The sequence below is a fragment of the Carlito syrichta genome, unplaced genomic scaffold, assembly GCF_000164805.1.
Source record: "Carlito syrichta isolate Samal-C Ts95f unplaced genomic scaffold, Tarsius_syrichta-2.0.1 Scaffold305222, whole genome shotgun sequence".
In the NCBI taxonomy this organism is placed as follows: Eukaryota; Metazoa; Chordata; class Mammalia; order Primates; family Tarsiidae; genus Carlito; species Carlito syrichta.
The window spans coordinates 223,359-224,734 of record NW_007249318.1 but is presented as its reverse complement, the minus strand read 5'-3'; the positions used below and the strand labels follow the sequence as shown (position 1 = coordinate 224,734).

The window sequence follows — 1,376 nt, the reverse complement described above, 5'->3', positions numbered from 1 at the left end:
GGAAGGCTGAGGTGGAAGGATCGCTGGAGCCCAGCAGGTCAAGGCTGCGGTGGCCAGGAGTGGCCACTGCACTCCAGTCTGGGAAACAGAGTGAGACTCCAACTCAAAAAAAAAAAAGGAAAAATCTTTAAACCATTAGGTTAAGTGAAAAAAAGCCAGATACAAAAGGTCACATATTGTATGATTCCATTTATATGAAATAGACACAGAAAGCATATAGAATGAGGGTGAAATAAGTAATGACTGCTTAATGGGTAGAGAACTTTCTTTTGGGGTAGTGAATATGTTGATATACTTTATATTATGGTAGCTGCACACATTGTAGTGTACTAAATGCCACTAAAGTGTACACTTTAAAATGAATAATTTTATGTTATGTGAAAAATCTCACCTCATCTTTAAAAATTCAATAATAATGTGGTACCAAAATGGCATGTCATATTCAAGATGAAAACTGATGATAAAGTGTTCAATGGAATATCACATTCCTAGTTCTAGTTTAAAATATTCCTAATTCAATTTAAGATTACAGCAGTTGGCCAGGCACAATAGCTCACGCCTATAATCCCAGCACTTTGGGAGACCGAGGTGAGAGGACTGCCTGAGTCCACGAGTTTGAGACTAGCCTGGGAAACTTGGCGAGATCTCGTCTCTACAATAAATCAAGAAAAATTAGCCAGGTGTGATGGCATGTGCCTGTAGTTCTAGCTACTTGGAAGGCTGAGGTGGACGGACAGACTGAGCCCAGCATCCCAAAGCTACAGTGGCCATGAGCATGATACTGCACTCCAGTCTGGGCAACAGAGACTGACTCAAAAAAAAAAGATTATAGCAGTTTGCACTGGTAATCATGGTAGAATGCTGAATTAGAAGTCAATTAAAACCCTTCAAATCTTTTACATACAAATGACTGAAATCAGCGTTCAATCTAGTTTTAGGCTTTGGTTTTCAAAGTTTTACTTTTCTCTCTGTTAAGTCTCAGTGTGGACTACGGAAAGCGCAGTGCGACAGCCACAGGTTGGTGATTTAGAGCCGCTATGTTCTAGATCGAGGGCCTTGTGCTGAAGCTAGACCCAGAAGAGATAAAACAGAAGATGCGCAAAGATGTGATCTCCTCCATTCGAAACTTATCTAAGTGGCACTGCTGTGAGTCATTCCTTTTATCTTAAAGAAACTGGACAGCATACAAAGATTGGGCATCACATGTGAACGTGTGATATGAAGAACCTAGTTACAGTTTCTACTCCTGTCTGCAAGTAAATAGGCCCAGAAAGGTGTAAGAGATTCTTTGAACGGACATAAAAATTCTACTTATTAAGAACAAGTTTGGGCTGGGCTCGGTGGCTCAGCCTGTAATCCCACGCCTTTGGGAGGCT

General features: G+C 40.9%; 1 pseudogene; it reads left to right on the top strand.

The window, feature by feature from the left end:
- Positions 1-1,037: 1,037 nt before the first annotated feature.
- Positions 1,038-1,222, top strand: LOC110595925 (annotated as a pseudogene).
- Positions 1,223-1,376: the final 154 nt, after the last annotated feature.